At 39.5% G+C, this 18,430-nt stretch overlaps 1 protein-coding gene across 6 annotated transcripts in view; it reads left to right on the top strand.

The window, feature by feature from the left end:
• Positions 1–18,430, top strand: part of TENM3 (teneurin transmembrane protein 3) — a 1,300,329-nt gene that overhangs the window by 1,047,523 nt on the left and 234,376 nt on the right. For 2 of the 6 annotated variants that reach the window (XM_061372239.1, XM_061372222.1), the window contains exons 1-2: positions 7,768–7,892; positions 8,683–8,772. The exons of 2 other annotated variants lie outside the window; for them this stretch is intronic. The gene's annotated coding sequence lies outside the window, so the exon portion shown is untranslated. Of the gene's footprint in view, positions 1–7,767; positions 7,893–8,682; positions 8,773–18,430 lie in introns of those variants that run through there. 2 more of the 6 variants (XM_061372230.1, XM_061372247.1) reach the window with 2 other exon arrangements.

The following is an 18,430-nucleotide window of genomic DNA, read 5'->3' as shown; positions in this document are numbered from 1 at the left end:
TCCAATAAAACACTTCAACGTGTGCCATAAATGCAATCCTAGATGCACTACGGCACTTAGTCTTGTACCTAACAACTCCCCCCCCTCCCCCCGCCCCCAACACTGGGCATTCATCATCTGTCTGAACGTGTACCACAGGAAAGCTTGTTTATGTAGGCAGTTCTGAGTGCGCATAGAGTGCATATAAACCCTATTCTTACAGTTTCTGAAAACCTTTTTTGTTTCTTTTTTTTCTGCTCCTGGAAGAGGTATCTACTTAACAGCAGCCTGCCCTGCTTTTCATATATATATATATATATATGCTTTTCATGCTTTCATATATATACATAAGCTTTTCATGCTTTTCATATATATATATATATATAAACCCAAGTTAATATTTTGGAAAGCATTTATTTTATTTAAATGTATGTTTTTTATAACCATTTTGTATATAGACCACTTGCAGGGATATGGCTCAGACCAGGTGTCAGAGTAGTGTGACATAATTTTTATGCCATCTTTCCAAGGCAATAAATGTCATATAAGCATACACAAGTGCAGATGTAGTACTTTTAGATGAACATTCTCAAACTGTAAGCTAGAAATCTGTTTGACAGACTTACCCAAAGGATGACACTTTTTTCTGATCTTGCCAAAGCAGCAACTGTGTAAAAACAAAATTTGCTCTGGTGGTTCGTTTTTTTCCCCCAAGGAGTTATGATGTAAAGGGAGGGAAGAGAAGCTGTAATTAGGAGAAAAGAGTTTCTTTCTACTGGAGAAGAAAAAGAAATTTCTTACCGAAATGATACAATGAGTTTTTAGTAATCTACCCTACAATAAAAAGACAAAATAGAAGATGAAGGACAGCAGCAGCTGAACCCACAGTCCCAGGCACATAGTTTCTGTCATGATGGGTATAATGCTTATTCCAAGAAGTATGTGAAATATTTTTGTCGGAATCACAAGGATATTGATTTTTGTGTGTCTGTGCATGCCTCTGTTTTTAAAGTAGCTTTTTAAGGATGTAATTTCAGAGAATGCCTTGAACTTCCTTTTTTTTAAAGATGAACAGAATACAAGTTAAACTTTGTAGAGGTATGAGATTCCAGCTTCATCATTAAGAAGACTAGCACGGTTTTTTTCTAGTGCTTGTTCTCTTATAGCGATAGGATTGCTCTGCTGGTGGTCTTTACCAATTCTAAGAGATTCACAATAGGGTATTTTTTTTTTCAAGAAAGCCAATTCTCTTTGTCAGACCTCTATACAAACCTATTTTACTTTAAATGGATAGTTTCAAACAGCCTACAGGTACCTTGTTATAAGATGTCCTGTATCTCATGAGTTTACAAACCAAATTGACCTCTTTTCCTTTCCAGTTACTTTTTTATATCACTTTCATTTGCAGTAAATATCTTTCTCTTTTTCTAACAAAAATGTAAATTTTTAATTAAAAAAAAAAATATCCAGTATTCCAGAGGAATTTAAAGCTTTGGACCTAAGTATTAAATGTAAAATGAAAACTTCAGTCAGCTGGAATCTGCTTATTATGAAGATTAGCCACCCAGTCTCCAGTTTGAAGCAGTATCTGTGCAAGCAACTGCTTCTTTGCCTTCTTTTCCAGATGAAAGTCAGTGAGTAGCAGCTGCTGATAGAGGTTACTGAAAAAATGGGAAAGGAATACAAAAAATTAAGGGAGGAAGGTGCCACAACTGTGCACATTTTAGGATTTCTAACAGTTTTCTCCTCAGGGTCCTAAGTATGATGATGTGCTGAAGTGAGTCTTGCAAGATACAGATGAGATTCAAATTCACTGCTAATTCAATTTAGAGATACAAGGCTCAGATTATACTGAGATGTTTCTTTCTTCATTGAAGGGTTTAAACTTTTTTGTAAAATTCTATTTCTTTTTCCTCTAAAATCAGGTAAAATGACCTGAAAACATCAGAGCATTATTTTTTATTGCTTCATCTCACTACTGTTATTCATGTAGCAGCTCTTCTGAAAAAATAGGATTAACATTTTCGGGGGGGGGTGGGTGGGAGAAGCAGGGGGGTGGGGTGGGATTTATTTTTTTCAAAGGGCTCATCGATACATCATCTCATTCTCCAGAACTTTCATGAAAATGTCTTCTTTCTCATCACTGGGCTGTACTATAAGCTAAGGAAAGCATGTATGCTTTGTATTTCCAAGAACTCTGTTAATCATTCAAAGCATATGTGCCCTTTTTCTTTGCTGGCTGACTGGTGCTGTCTGCATTCAAACACAGGAATATATTAGTGAAAAGGTAACTAAAGCTACATAAGTACTATGAAAAGCATCATAATGATTTTTTATGTCTTCAATAATTCAGGTTTGGGAGATCAAGATATTGAATTTGTATAATAACTGTAAATCTGTATTTCCCCCTACCTTTATTTGTTACAGAAATTAATGTAAAGTAGGATGCAGGAAGGTTAGAACTAGATGATCTTAAGGTCCTTTCAATCCCTTAACCATTCTGTGATTCCAAGCAGAGCGTTGTACTCATAAACAGCAAAATTCTATGTATTATTACACAAAAATATTTCGCTTTTTTACCTTGCCTGATACTGCATTGAGCTCACTGGGAAATTTGTCAAAGAACAGCATAAAATTATTTAATCCAATATCTTCATCTACAGCACTCAAAAATCACAGTACAAACATAGAGTGGATGGTTTTGTGCTGCTTCTTAGGAAAAAGAAAACCCAACATATTATCCATGTACATTGAAGAAAACTGTCACACTTCAACCATTTTTTGAAACGACTGTATTTTTGCTATAGCTTTTGCCCTACCCCAGTCTCATCAACTTGCTTACAGTTTTCACTTTATTTTTAGGGAAATGCCAAAACTCCAAAATTCTTAACACATTCTTGGAAGGGGTTCTAAAACATAGAGTAAAGCTTTATCTATGTGAATGAAGGGGGGGGGGAGCCCCCCCAGTTTATTGTTTTCAGATTTGAACACTGATTCTGTGAGCTCATCATGGTCTTAGTCTGTTCTCATTTAAATCCACATCATTACTGCATGAAAAACGGCTCATCTCAATGTTTACTTGTGAGAAACATCTAGTCAATGTAGTATACTATAAATGCTTAAGAACTACAAGATGTTCTACTTGCAAATACATTTGGGCACGTGCTTTCTCATGGGAACACATTATACTACTAATCCTGTTGATATCACATAGTATTCTTAGACTTTTATTTCTAGACAAGAATTTGACTTTTTTTAATACACTTCCAGGAGGAACTGGAAAGGTAAATTATAAATATTTTGCTTGATTAAGTCTGTTTTGTAAAAGTCTGTTTTGAGAGTGTATGTTGCTTTGTAAATGATACCTTATCTGACAAAAATCTTCCAGTGTGCAATACCCTGCTTTTTTGTAGGGTTGTAAGCAAAACAGGTTTCAAAGTGATGTACTAATGCTGTGTAATTTTGGCTTATATGTAGATACTTCATTCATGCTTGTTCATAATACACATACAGACAACAGTATTTCTGCAAGGTACACCTAGCATTTCTGTACAAGCAGTTGTAACGCTAATTAACTATGATAGGATGCCATAACAGAGCACGTAGGCTACCATGATTCAAATAGGTGAATTAGTATTTGACTAGAAAGGCGTTTGTTCCCTCTTGATAAAAGTCAGTGGTCATCGTGAATGTTGATAAATAGCTGAAACTGTTATCTTGATGATGACAAGAAGAAAAGTTCAGCGATTATGATGGGCTTTGGAATACTGAGACATCATGTTTTCTCTCTCCCAGATAGTACTATTGTGGTATTGACAAGTCAGGTTTCTGTCTCCATTTTTCATCTTAAAAATGGGCATAATAACGTTTTCTACTTTGGCATGATGGTGCTCAGAGAAGGTAACAGTAAGGACTGAATCGTTATGTGCTGCAAGGAGCACAGCTACTCATACCTGGGACGCTTAAGTCTAACGACTACCCAAAACCACCTCCAGTGTAACTTCTTGAGTTCTTTCCAGGTGTCAACTGGAGGTGATGGAATTACCACTGTGTCAGTTCTCCATGATAATACTTACCTTTAACAGAGAGTGAGTATGGCTGTTTGTTACTGCCTTTAAATTCCTGAAAACTTGATACGAATTCAAAAACAAATACAAAACTTAATCATTGTGCCTAAACTGCAGTAGCCCTCCCTCCTCAACCAAATGCAAACCAGCCAGTTTGAAAGCTGAAACAAAGCCCTGCCTCCAGAAGCTAACCACATTCACAATTCTCCCCTGTTTTCATATGCTCTGGAAAAATATGCACTATGCAACATGCTATGAAGACCATAAAATTTGAGCTCTTCTGGATCAGGGAAGAGGAATCAGTTCCAAAAGCTTTGAGTTCCCACAAAGAACATCCTGTTAGCAGTTCCTTGCCCTTTTATACCAGCAAGGCCCCAGCTTGGTTGTTTTTACTGATCTAAATTGTGGCAATACGAGAGAAAGAGAGAGAAATTCTTTCACATATGTCAAGGTCAGCTGTGTGGTACCTTTCAGTCCTTTAAAAAAGGTACGTTTTGAGGTGACCCTGCCAGTGACCTGAAAAGGCCACTGTGACTTGAGTTCAGCAGGGGATGAGTGTCTGTTGCCCATGAAATGCAGCTTCCAGTAAGGAGAGTGAAAGTGGCTACCATAGTGATAAATGTACCTGCAGATAGCTGCATGGATTAACACAGCTCTAATTTATTCCACATTAAGAAAAAGGACTATAATGAGTTATTAATAAAGACTAAAAATGGGTTCAAAATCAGTGGTTAATGCGCTGCATAATTTACTGTAATAATCCTTCTGACCAAATAAAAAAAAAAAAAAAGGAAAAAGTGCTTCTTTCCCTTTGAATGAAGCATATATGCTATTCTTCACCCTCACCCATCACCGAGGTTTTGTTTGATCTTTCTACTCTTAGGGCTTGAGCAATGTCAGCATAAAGTGTGGTATCTGTGCTGGAGTTTGCTTTACCCCCATTTGTCTGCTCCATATAAATATTTTTGTAAGTGAACACCTATGTTTCAGATGTCTTTTGTGTTGCACCTAATAGATTTCATAAATCATTTGTGCTGGCGTTAATGGGACAGTGGAATCATAGCACAGGGGGCATCAAAGCAAAGGAAAATTCCATTGCCACTGGCTCAAAATGGAGAAAAGAGGATCTACCACAGTGATATCCAGCTCTGTTCCTGGATGAAGAGATGATCCAGCTAAAGGAAGGTCAGCACTGGCATAATTAGCAGAGGCAGAATCTTACTTTTTTAATAGGCTGCTATCCTCAGATAGCGAATGTACAGTGGTACATATTTGTGACAAGGTAGCATTGTTTTGGAAAGAGGGGCTCTTGGAGGACCCAATATCCTGCTCCCTGCACAAGTCCACGGCAGTCTTCTGGAGAGGGGGTGCAAGTACATGTGCCTTCTGAGAGCAGTAATTCCCAAACAAGCAATACAGCTCTGCATGAGCTCACTCCAAGCATCCAGCTCCCATTCAGTTCTTTCAAGATCTGTAAGGACCTGTGCTCAAATTAATTACCTCCTCAGTAGTTTTTTCAGTGGCAGAAAGTGCTTATCCATAGGTACTCCATTCAAGCAGATTGGAAAATAGTCTTTGCATGATCTAATACCCCATTTATTATAACTAGACCTCTTGGAAGAGATGCAGAGAATATGAGCAGTGCTGTGGAACTGCTGAAGACTTGCTTCCTTAACTGACTATATTAGTTCATGATTTCATCTCATACCTCTCCTCTTGGCTGGTCTTGCAGCAATTGCAGATGTGAGTCTGTACAGAATATGAACTACAAAAAGCTTCCAATTTTCAGCACACACAACCCCAAAAGCCAGAGCAAAGTAGAAGTCAGTGGTGACTGAACTGCAGTTTTTTCCTTTGTGCTAGGAGAAAGCACAAAGGACAAGCACACAGTCTGTTGCATATCTAACTCAAAGGGCTTCAGTTTGAGAGGCAGTATTAATGCTGTTACTTTGGGGTGTTTTTCAGTACTTTTCCCATTGGCAGTCAAGAGTGCCCTCATCAGGACCTGGCTACTTAGCTCAGTATTTTCCCCCATTTCACCAAATTCTGCTATTTCACTCTGCATTGTCTTTGTCTCTCTAGGAAGTTGCAAATGAGGACTAATTGTGTGAGCTTTTTGAATATTTTTAAATTCTTATGAATAATACATCTAAAATATGTGCTTTTATTGCAGCCTTCTACATAGCAGTCTTGAAGCATATTCTGGAATGTTATTGTCTTCCCTGGAATTATTGTGTAGTCATTAACAAGATCTTGATCTATTTCTTGGCAAAATGTGGCTTCTGGGTAGCTGCTGTGATCACTTGGCCTGTGTCGGCAACAGATCTTGTAAAGGGGCAAGGGGAGTTGAGGTTAGTTGGTATTAGCAAAGGTCCAAGGTGAAAAAAACATGAGAAAAGCCTTGTATGAATTACTATATATCTCAGTATTTTCTAAGCCAACTCAGAAGGTTCTTTGTGTAGTGATGTTAAAAATGGAGCTGGAGGTGTCATTCCCACAGCCATTTTAAAGGAGTTCCGTGTTCCACGAGGGGTAATTAAAAAGAAGTAATATTTAAAAAAAAAATGGTTCTTTTACTAAAGACAGGCATTAACTTAAGTTTGATTACTAGCTGGAAATAGGGTTTTCTATTTTGAAAGAGTACATTTGTACTCTTTCAAAGTACAATGAAGGCATCTAGTTGCTCCAATCTCTACAGTATTTCAGAAATTAATGGTGAGTAATGTGACTGCTGTATTCTCTGTTAGTCGTTAGCATTATCTGGCAGCTGTAACGCAACACACCTGGTTCTGTGTCCAGTCAGATTGGGCTGCAGGTCCAGAGGTTTCACCAGGAGCAGATGTGATTATAAATTGTCAAGTAGAGCATTTTGAAGTAAGCTGGGTTTTTTTTGTATCTGTGCCCATATACATCATAGAATCACAGACTGGTTTGGGTTGGAAGGCACCTTAAAGGTCAGCTAGTTCCAACGCCCCTGCCACAGGCAGGGACACCAGACCAGGTTGCGTAAAGCTCCATCTAACCTTGCCTTGAACACTGCCAGGGATGAGACAGCCACAGCTTCTCAGGGTGACCTGTTCTCGTGTACCACCACCCCTCACGGTATTTATCTAGATGTAGAGAAAAAGCGTCTCCTAAGGTGGTACCTGGGGGGATGTATTTCTGTTTCAGTTAAAGCACAGGATGAGTGGTTCGGTTGTAACCTCTCTGTGCCAACACCTGCGCCTGGCCCCTGGTTCAGGAGGGAAGTGCCGCGGCGACGGGAATCGGGTGTGGGTGCCCGAACGGGAATTCACCTTCCCGGAATACCGACTTAATTTCCGAAAATGCGTCAGACTTGACAACTGGCGCTAGCAGGAGGGCTGCAGGTAAAGTTTGGCTTCTGCGACGGAAAAACTGCTTTGTGAGAAGCCCCTGCGAGCCCCGCCGCCCCCGACAGCGGGAAGAGACCCCAACCTCCAGCCATAACCGTTCTGCTCGCCGCGGCCTCGAAAGGGTTACGCGGTGCCAGGCCCGGCCCCCGTTCCTCGCCGGGGAGTAAACACCGGCGCCTCAGCCTATCGCAACGGGCGGCTGTCTGCCGGCGCGGGGCTCCGCCGGGCCACCCGCCGCAGACGGGGCTGGGCGGCGGCGCGGAGCGGAAGGAGCGCTACGGAACGCTACAGATCGCTGAGGTGGGGCGCGGGGCGGGGCCGGGGGGCGGTGGCGAGCCCGGGGAGGTGGCGCTGGTGCGGGCCGGGTGCCGGGGGTGGCGCTGGCGCATTCGGCGGCTTGGGCAGCGCGGGGAACAGCGCCGGGCGTCCGCGGAGTGCGGGTGTCGTGTTTGTAGTGTTGCTAAGCCGAGAGGTAACCGCTTTTCTCGTGTTCCTTTCCTTGGTGCTGTTGGAAGAGCCCGGCCCGGCGTTTGGCTGGGATGGGGGTGCGGTAGGATAGGTTTGCGGAATCGGAGGTGTGAGAAATAGGAAGTTTTTGCACAATTTGCATTGAAGGTATTGCATCTCGCTGTGGAGCGTAAGCCTTGGATCTGCCTCGCCTAACTGTTGTGCTTGTATGTTGGGAAAAGTATAAAGTGCTTCTAATTATTGTGGTTCCTAGAGGCTACGGTACCTGCTGCACTGGGGGGATGTGGAGGAGATTGTGTTAGCCCGAAAGTCCAGAAAGAAAAACATAACTTTACAACAGTGCAAATTATGCAAATAAAAGCACTGGGGGGGAGGGGAATCAGCCTAGGTTCCTGTCTAAAGGATTGTAAAATCCTTCCTTTAAAGCTTGGTGTAATCTCTGACATTTATGTGGGCACCTGAAAAAAAACCAAACCCTGAAGCAGAGCTGCGGTATTGGAAGTACAGTGCTGCTGTGAGCAGCCACATTTCTGTCTGCTTCTCATTTAAAGTGCTAGCTCCTTGTTTTCTGTATACCTAATAAATGGTACGGATAGAATATACAGCTGTGTCACAAAGTCGTTCTGTATTTTTAAAGCTTTATATAATCAAATTCATTGCCTAAAGATGGTGTAGTTGAAGATTTGATCCTCTTTCACTGAAGTGGAAATACTTTCAGTAATTGAAAGCAGATTCACGTCTGGAGTTCTACAAGCCAAGGTTTTCATTTTTAAAATAAACCTTTTGTTCCCCAGCTTTAAATATTTCAGTGAGCCATCCGGAGACCTCTGTTAATTACTAGAGTAGACTGTGAGGAAGGAGTGAGAAAAAAAACCCTAAGAAAGGTATGTCAGCAATCGAATTTCCTTAAAATTATATTGTCTGTATTCCAGTGCATGAACATACTGTTACAGTTTTTGTGCACACTACCGTTTAGTTTTGCTGTTATTTCATGTGTGAATCTGAATTTGAACTACCCATCTGTCTGTAGACTGTTTTGTTTTAACCATCTTGGCTTATGTTCACCTCACTAGGCCCATTTGCCATTTTTTTTCAAACAGTTTATTAAACAAAAACTCTGAACTTTGAAGATTTGGGGGGGATACTGATCTGCTCCAGTAAACAGACCTGACACTGATCAGTGATAGCTCACTCTCCTTTGTTAACTTTGCGCCTGTTTTCTGTCCGTTACTGTGGGAAGCTTTCAGAATCCTTGCCTTCCAATATTTCAGCGATGGGGAAAGAAACTTACGATGTGAACTACAAAACCCTTAGACAAAGACTGAGCTGCTTGTTACCAGCTTTGGAGGTAGAGAACAATGGAGGGAGAGAAAGGCAAGTACCTTCTCTCCTAAGATCTCTAATCCGCAGAATAAATTCACTGAAAATGTGTGGAAAAGTTACTGAAGATGGCAAGAGTCCCCTACCCATTCAGAGTGTATTAATTACTTAATGGACACAAAGATCTGATTGCTTGATGTTAAGTGCATGCTATCGTTAAGATAAGATTTTGTACATTTGCATAGTGGTACTAAATAGGCCAGGTTTGTTTCCCTGAACTTCATGGTGTGCATGTTGCTAATGCCCTTTCCCTTCTTCTCTTGAAAAGGTACATTTTTTAATATACACACAGTTAGTTCAGGTGTATCTGTTTGAGTAAAACTTGTGAAAGGGAGTGTTTGAACCAGAACAGAAAACCTGGTTTACCATTTTTTAATCTATCAGATTGGGGCTCAGAACTGTCAGGCAGCTCAGTAACTACAAATCAGATGTTACAAATATTTTGGTTAATTGCTCTGCAGCTGTATGTGGAGAATGGCCCCGTATATGTCACAGTATAGTTTTTTTTCTTCCAAGGAATTATAAAAAGTCTCTGTCCCAATTTAGCAATAAGCCTACATAAATCTTTATAAAAACTACCTAAAACTTTATAAAAACATTTAGCATTTAGATGATTTTGGCTTGCTTGTCATTTGTACTTTCTAACTTTTTTGCAGTAGAATGGAGAATGTGTGAAGTAATACATTCCATGCAAGATGGGATAATTTTGTAATTGTTCGTGTTTTGTTGGTTTCTTTCCGTTTGAGGTAAATCAGCTGATGTGGTGTTGGTCTAAAACATTGATAATTTATGCTATAGGAAATGTAAAATGTCAAGTATGTGTTAATTTTAAGGGTCCACAATAAGAATGCTGGTAAGCAGCCATCAGTGTATGATGCAAACTGACCCAACTTGAAGCTGTTTTGAGCTGTGTTCTTGCATGTCTGATGTGTATCTATGAAGATTTAACATGACTTATCAAATTACTGAAATGATCTACTAAGCAGTTGTGAGGTCAGACTTCACAACTTTTCTTTCTGTAAGTTGTTTTGCATCCCCGTTTGCTTCTTGAACTAAATGAGGAAAATAAAAGGTCACAATATGTACACTTTGTATAATGTAGGGATTTGAGCAGTGATATTGGAAAATAACAGTGCACTGTATTGTTTTCCAAATGAGCAAAGACATTAGTTTTCCTATCTTTTATGCATGTCTACAAAGATCTGGTTATTTAATTCTGAATACTCTGTGTAGGTTTGGGAGACTTTCTCAAGATATAGTTACAGATTTATGCATTTCAGAATAGTAAGAGGGCTTCCATATTTTCAATGTTGTATAGAGAGATGATGCTGTGAGCTGATGACCTCACTAATGGTTTGAAGATATATGCATCTCTTAGGTTCAAACACTTGAGGATTTTTGTGCAAAATAAGGAATTGGGATGAGGTAAAGTAACTGTACTAACAAAATGCTTCTGTAGTTTTCCAGCTTGAGTAAGTGAAGCTTTTTAAATGTTAGGAACAAATGGGAAAAATGGCACTTGTGTTCCTTTTAGAAAGCTTTACCCATGTTAAACTCTGAACAGAATAGGTAGGTGGCTGAAAGATTGTAAATGAATGGAAAATAATCATTCACCTTCTTTGCCTAAGAATTAGAAGCACGATTATGCAAGAAAAGTTTAGAACTCACAGAGGGTAACAGCAAGGTGCATATTCATCTTTTGGAACTGGCTAAAGCACCCTTTTTTCCAAGCTTGAAACAGAAATAATTGTTTTCTGTAAACTGCTATAAAGTACATGATTTGTGAAGTCAGTCTTTTAAATGTAAGAAAGTGGTAGAGTTCTTGTATGTGGAGTCAGAGTATCATTCTAGTGGGATCTAAATGGGAAACAAAACACAGGCTTAGAATTTTGAGACCTAGCTCAGCTTGAAAGGCTTGTTCATGACTTGTTATATACAGGAGAAGGGATTTTGCACAGCTATAATATATGAATCATTGCAAACTTCAGGTGTTTGATGTGGTAATCAGTGATAGTAGAAGGCACTGATTTTTTATATTGGGCAGTAGAAGGTATGTTTAAAGGAGGCTTAAATTCTGGTGTATTCAGAATTCAGGAGTTGACTCTGAATTAAGTGGTATTGCAGCAAAAGATTTAGCCAAATACCCGAACCCTTTGGAATTTGGACAGACTACATCTACAACTCAAAGTAATGGTGGCCTGACAAAATGGCAAAAGTAGATATTGTTGTCATTGCTGAAGACCTGCGTTATAGGAAATCTCTGATTAAACACATGTAACAGGTTTTCTGCATACTTCATTTTCTTTGGCAAAGGAACAGCAATTTTTGAGGTAGCAGTGAACTCTCTCATATCTAGTATCAGGTCAATAGCAACTTATGTGTTTTTATCTTTCTGATGCAATTCACTGTTCTGCCTCTTTCTGACTCTTGAAGAGGATTTGGACCTATACAACAGTATTTCTAAGACGCTTAAAAGAAAAGCAGATTTAGAAGAAAAAAAGGTTAATCTAAAATAAGATCTCTTGCATGCAACTACAGAAAGAACATCCAACTGCTTTGCCTGCTTTTTTTATATTTTTTTTTTTATTTGGTCTCAGTTGTTAGTCCAAGTGCTAGTGACGTAGTTTGTTTTGTTGGGTTTTCTTTTCTTAGTATGAAGGAGCATTAGCATGTTGGAGACTGATTTGGGATGCAAGACTATGGATAAATAAAAAGAAAAAAGAAAGTGACTGCTGTTATAGAGTATTACTTGGTCATTGTTCATCATTGTATAAATTGTGAGAAAGCATTACTTCTAAGCTTTCAAATTGTCATGACTGCCAACCTAATTTTTAAACTACTTTAATTTGTATCTCCAGTATAGTTGCTGACCACACACAAAGGAAAAAAAAGAACAGAAATGCTTTTATTAGAGCAGCTCTTGATTTAATCATATAGACTTGCTTTTTCATAAAACATTATTGTACCATGTATGAAATACAGCCAGCTCCAAATGTGCAGAAATTTCTGAGTTGTTAATTTTTGCAGATCGTTTTTCGTCTTTAGTCAGAAACAGCGTTAAAGAAAAGACTGTTGTCCGGGGAGTTGTAAAAAGTAGCCTGGAAAGCCTTTTATGTTCTCTCTTTTAAATAAAACAGAATTGCCTTATGTAACAAAGTTAACTTTGTTAACCTTCTATAATTATTTAACCATTATTTCATTTTACCCCCTGCTTAAACATTGTACATTAATGCAATAGACACCTGGCTGTGCTCTTTAAAGTTTATTTGTCTTTCAATTCCAGTGATAGTAGGGGGCAGTATATCTCCTTAATTATCTTTGTTCAGGGAAATGTTGAAAGGCCAGGGTAGTTAAACAAGGCCATTTGGATTTGCAGTAAGGTCGAAGTCAGATGCAAGGAAAGTAGTTAAATGCATTATCATCTTATTGAGCACATCATCAGTAAAGTGACCTTGATGGAGGTGGAAAAAGCCATTTGGCTATTTTATGACAGCCACCTCTCTGCTGGCATTATCCCTGCCAGAGAGTACTTCAGATAACTTTATCACACTCTTCTCTTGTTGCTTTGAAATCTGATTTTTCTTAATTACGGATAATGAGTTAGAGGCTGAACATTGAAATGAACTTTTCTAATAATGGCAAATTTTAGTACTTAAGAGTTTATCCTTTGGCTTGGGAGATGTAGAAATATCCCTAAATTGTATATTAAGATGACCTTAATTTTTACTATTATATTCCTGCCTTTAAGCATCTCTTAATGACAATCATTGTTTTCATGTAAGCTATTATTCTACTACTTTTTAAACTGCTTTTAAGTTACTATGAGAGAAGGTGAGACAACATCCAGCCTTAGCAGCAGGGACACTGTTTGTTTTAACATGTGAGTATTTCTGTTTTTATAAAGATACTCAAACCCTGGGAGGCTTGTGGCTAAGCGGGAAACCAATAGTTTGGAAAATGTATAACTAATGCTTAAATTCCTATGTCACTTGTGCTTTGCAATGGCAGTTGATACTGATGTCTTAAAAGCTTACAGAAATAAAATTTCAGCTGTTGCATGTTAATTGAAGTATTTAATCAAAGTTCTCTCACCAACATCTTCCCTTCTCTCCTTTTAACTTTGTTCTCATTCAAAAGTGGTTTCTTTCTTTGGAGTAAAACTACACTGATCTGGAACAATGTTATATTAAATTTCTGTCTTTGAACACACCTCAGTGCTAGTTACACTTTTTATAGTGCTCTCATTGCACAGGCATTAGCATAATTATTAGGAAAATTTTGAAACAAATACACAAAATACAAGGGAAGATGATATTGGAAAAATTGGATCCAAATTTGAGCACCTTAAGATATAAGTTAATTGCTGAAACTCATAGCAGAGCATTAAAAATTATTAGAGACTAGAGGGAATGATTTATAAGAAAAGATGAAAAGAAAGAAAAAACATATAGCAGCATCACATGGCAGTTATCACCCGTGGAAGACATGTCTGCAGGAATTTCGAAGATCACCTGGACTGAGGTGATATATCTAGGTGCAAAAAACTGAAATTAAGGACCAGAAAAATACCAGGTGCATATCAAGACACGCTTTGTAATGGTAGCATCCAGGAGGTTATGGCAAGTGTCTCAGCACAGTTGATAGATTTTCTTGAATTTGAAGGTTTTTTATATTATTTTTTTTTTTTTTTGAAAGAACAACTATTACTTTGTTTATGACATAGTGGAGCATGGATTTTTTTTTACCTTTTATTCCTAAGTTTTGATTAAATGTTGCTACTTTGAAGGTAGATGTATTTAACTTCCACTTTGCAACCGATGATCTGTTATTCTTCAACACATAGGTGATCTCCCTGGAAGAGAGCAGGGGGATCTTTCTGTCATTACTTTGGTCTTCAGTGCTGGAAAGCATCTCACGGTTGTCTCCTCACAACTTTTATAGCAGTAAGAAAGCATAGTATTCCTGATACACTACATTTCTGAGACCCTTTACTTCAGTCAGGATTTTAAAGTTGCCAGCTGCCAGCAATATTTTGGTGTGGTCTTTAGCCCTGGGTTGTAGAGTCAGAGTGCGTACTCAGCATGAAGCGTCATCCAGATGGAGGGAGAGTGTTCCCTTTTTCCTTAGGGAAAAATTTGATCTATTTAATCTGTCGATCTACTTGCCTATGTTATGGAAGTGCCCTTCATCTTTGTAGTATAAATAGTTTTCTTACGTTTACTTTGTTTAATTATTCTTGCTTCCTCCTCAGCATTCTCCTAGTACTTATCAATCATGTTCTGTCATAAAGTGGGGGGATTATCTGTATGTGTGTGTGTGTTCCCATATGCCCATCCGGAAGACAAGCCTTTTGAAGGCAGACGCATAGAGACAGAGTTTGAAAATGTATTTCTGTCTTCTCCCTCTGTCGAACTCGCTTTTTCATCTGAAAGCTCCAGGAAGGTCACTGCACAGATACGCCTGTCCGTTGTCTTGTAATGATACTGAATCTTAAGATCTCTCCCATCAACCAAGAGACAAGCAGTGAGCTGATGGATCTTGTGCTGAAGAGGATCTCACTGTTCCTTGACAACTGTACTGAAAGCCCTGTCAGTATTTGAGTCTTTTTCATAGCCTAGAAGTACCTCAAAGAATTTTTCTTCTCCTCCCCCGTTTTCCTTTTCTTCTGCTCCTCCATCGACCATTGTGGTTTGTGGAGCCGGGCACGTACTTCATTGACAGGAGAGTTTCTTTTTAACAGCTGTCCTTTCTCCAAAACATACAGTAAGGTTCATGACATTAAATAGGCAGCTTCAGAGCATCTCAAATAGTCTTATTCTGCAAACCCTGCTGCTACTCATTTGTACAAGATCCCAGTATTTACCACTCTCTTCTTCCCCTGAGGTCAAGAAATCTTGAACAGACTTTTCAGACAGTCCGTTCCTCTCTGGATGTAAACTCTTCCCCCAGATGATTTTTTTTTTTTTCTATCAGTGGCATTTAGATAGTATTTCCAGTTATTCCTCAGCAGCTCTGCCAGCTTTCCACAGAAGAGACCTGTGTATTATTTATCAATTCTCTTTTCTCATTCCTGCCCTCCAGCTTTTACATTACCGCTTCATCCTAGTCCTTTCTACCTAATCCTAATTTACTGCCGATCAGAGACATGGCAGCAGAACCAATTACATGAGGTAAAAAAAAAAAAATAAAAAATAAAAAAAAAAAATAAAAACAAAAACCTACATCAGACAAAGTTATGGTTTTGCCTTTGAGGTAATTGGGTTTGCTTGCAGAGATCTTGGTGAAACTGGGCAGAGCTGAGCATTAGTTATCTCACTTGTGTATTGTCTGCCTTTGTTTCCTGTAATGCGACTGTATCCCATAAAACAACAGTGAACAAATCGGTCTTCCTGAGTGTTTGGTTTCTCTCTGCGGCATACAGCAGAGCTTGTGCTACAATCTGTTCTTTGATTTATTTTTTCCCTGTCTTTTTGCATGCTGTTTTATATGTGGGTGGAGTTTCCATATGTGTATCCTGTGCCAAATGTGGTCAGTATTAAACTCATATGCGATAGACTACATTGGGGGTCTTTACTAAGAAATACGAAAATGTGCTGTGGGTGCTATTTTAGAAGACCGTGAATTACTGTAGTTAAATGGAAGTAGGTTTATTGGGCATAGTCTGTATAGAAATTATAACCTTTATTAAGGTAATTTGTAGACTGAGCTGCGTTAGTCTAAAACAGTATATGCATGCATGTGTGTAGGTTTGTGTTTTAGCCAAGGGAAGGAATCCCCTGCACACAGCTGGCTGATGTTCTACTTCATGGCTGTAACACAGTAACTCTTTAACATTATACCTGATTTCTGCCAGAAGCTGTTAGAAAGTGTCCTAGAAGGCAGTGGATAAAAAGCTGTGGATGTTGATAAATCCAGAAGCCTGGCAAAACAGTCATACTTCAGAAGCATTGGAAAATGTCAGTTCTCTCTGCCTGCTGAGAACTGCTCACAGCTGTAGCTACAAGGCATTCCCTTGTTCCTCAGGTTTCCCAAGTCCTGCAATGTGGTGAAAAGAGGGCAGTGAGAAGGGAGAGAACAGACTGGCCAGGTCCCTTTCTTTTTGCATTGTAGAGAGTAAAAATAGATGATTGTAGAGGAAAAGAGACAGATGTATAGTCTTTGTCTATGCTAACAAAGGGAACAAACTGAGGTCCATTTTCGACTACAGCACAAGCATCACCAACATGCACATGCTGTTCACCAACTGCATGGGAACCTCATTTGTATGACCTGTTGGGAGAAGTTCCTGGTCCTTCCTCTTCCCTGAATTGGGTTGGTGTTATCTGGGAGAGCCAAGGTTGGCAAAGCCTGAAATTAAAGCAGGAAAACCACTGTCAATTACAAGTTATTGATGACTGTGTGTCAGTGCTTGCACTCAGGCTTGCACTAAACTGCTCCTGTTGAGTTAGTACAGATGCAAGCATTGAGCCTCAGGCTTATGGTAGGGATAAGAGGAAAAGAGTAAAACAAAGGCCCTTGCAGGGACACACCTGTCTGCTCTATAAACAAATTTGTATTTGACAGAAGCTATTAACACCTTCCAGTGTAATGGTGCAAATCTAACAACAAATTCACCCCGTATGTTTGGCTAAGAATATTTTTCATACCACTATCCCAGTTAGATCTGGATTTCTTTGTTCTTTTTCTCTTCCAGGTGTTTTTTGTATGGGACTGTCGGGGATGGATGCTTTTCAGGTCCTGACAGACCTGGAACGGATGTCTCCCTTTTCTGAAAAGATAGCTGTTATCTCCACTTTACTAACTCTTAGAATCATAGAATCATAAAATAGTTAGGGTTGGAAAGGACCTTAAGATCATCAAGTTCCAACCCCCCTGCCATGAGCAGGGACACCTCACACTAAACCATATCACCCAAGGCTTTGTCTGGCCTGGTCTTGAGCACCACCAGGGATGGAGCATTCAAAACTTCCCTGGGCAACCCAGTGCCTCACCACCCTAACAGGCAAGAACTTCCTCCTTATATTCAATCTAAACTTCCCCTGTTTAAGTTTTAACCCATTACCCCTTGTCCTGTCACACAGTCCCTAATGAAGAGTGCCTCCCCAGCATCCCTATAGGCCCCCTTCAGATACTGGAAGGCTGCTATGAGGTCTCCACACAGCCTTCTCTTCTCTAGGCTGAACAGCCCCAACTTCCTCAGCCTATCTTCATATGGGAGGTGCTCCAGTCCCCTGATCATCCTCGTGGCCCTCCTCTGGACTTGTTCCAACAGTTCCATGTCCTTTTTATGTTGAGGACACCAGAACTGCACACAATACTCCAAGTGAGGTCTCACGAGAGCAGAGTAGAGGGGCAGGATCACCTCCTTCGACCTGCTGGTCACACTCCTTTTGATGCAGCTCAGGATATGGTTGGCTTTCTGGGCTGCAAGCGCACACTGCTGGCTCATGTTCAGTTTCTCATTGACCAACACCCCCAAGTCCTTCTTCGCAGGGCTGCTCTGACTCAGTTCTCTGCCCAGTCTGTAGCTGTGCCTCTTGATTCTGCAGACTAGCTTTCAGCTCTGGGGACATCCAAATTGTTCTTTTCTTCCATTTTTTTCTTTCATATAGCTCTTAATTCAGGATAATGGGATTTTATTACTGCTTAAAAAAACCAACCAAAAAAAAAACCTAAGAAGACAAAACCACACAAGAATATGAAATGTCAGTTCCCATTCAGCACTCTGCCTGTTTGAGTAGCTGCATGCATAAGTATCTTGCATGTACCAGCTCTTACCAGACTTGTTGCTCCTTTATCAATGAAATAAGCCTGAAAAAGTTCTGTTTTCCCTCATTTTCATACACATTTCCATATTTTTTGAGACAATTAAAAATACTGTTGCTCACATTAGTGGTCACGCTTCATTTCTTAAGTGAGATGATAAAGCAGGAAGTGTTTCAGTGTGTTTTCTGCTGGATGAAGAGGTCTTCAATACATTTTTAGTTCATAGAAGCTAAGTTCTTCCTTTACACACACACACACACACCCATTGTAAAAGTCATAAAGCTTTGTACCATGATATTCCTACCGCTGCAATAGGATTTTAAGTGGGTTGAAAAATGTATAAATACTCCCTTTTGGCTACCCATCTGAATAGCCTAAAGAAATGCACTCACCTCC

Source organism: Neopsephotus bourkii, unplaced genomic scaffold, assembly GCF_033783945.1.
Source record: "Neopsephotus bourkii isolate Nb327-2 ecotype Australia unplaced genomic scaffold, CSIRO-AGI_Nbou_v1 NB_168, whole genome shotgun sequence".
Lineage (NCBI taxonomy): Eukaryota > Metazoa > Chordata > Aves > Psittaciformes > Psittacidae > Neopsephotus > Neopsephotus bourkii.
The sequence above is the reverse complement of the archived record's forward strand: the minus strand, read 5'-3'. Positions and strand labels throughout refer to the sequence as shown.